We start from the raw sequence: 676 nt of genomic DNA on the forward strand, positions 1-676 counted from the left end.
TTCTTCCTTTTAGATTGTCTCTATTGAAAAATACATGGGGAATAAAACTTGTGTTGTGCTCATCTTGGACTAGACCTTTTAGACCAAGACAAACATGTTTTTGCCTGATCCCACTGAGAGCTTGTTAGTTGAAAAGATCTCTTTACTGTACCATTGCACATGTTTTATGTAATATATAGAAATTCAAATTCTTATTTGGACAAGATATTAATTTCAATTCTTTCTAGAAAGTTCTTTAATTTTTCTGTTTAAATTAAAGGTTTTTTTTTTTTTTGACATGTTTTGACGTTATAGAATAGCATGTTCAGCATAGATTCTTTGTAACTCATTTCAACCCAAGAAAGTGATAGTTCCCTTCATCATTTTCATTTTGTTGCCACTTGCTAGGTAACTTTTCCATTTGTTGCTGCTGCACTTTTTACTCACACTTTTCTGTTTTTTCTCTCCTTTTTAAGAAATGTGTTGGCAAGCAGATTTCATTCTTTCCTTTTATTTTTATTTTTTATCATTTAAAAAAAAATCCCTTCTATATTATCACAAATTATGATTGTTCTAATGAGGTATTTTCAGAGAAACTTATGTCCTAGACTTGAACTTGAGTTGGTGTGATGGTGTTGATTTGATGTGATGTGATTCGATCTCTAGTATTTGATTCTTTATTTCTCTCTTGTTGAAT

This window comes from Benincasa hispida, chromosome 5 (assembly GCF_027475165.1).
Source record: "Benincasa hispida cultivar pf3 chromosome 5, pf3_genome.v1.1, whole genome shotgun sequence".
Lineage (NCBI taxonomy): Eukaryota > Viridiplantae > Streptophyta > Magnoliopsida > Cucurbitales > Cucurbitaceae > Benincasa > Benincasa hispida.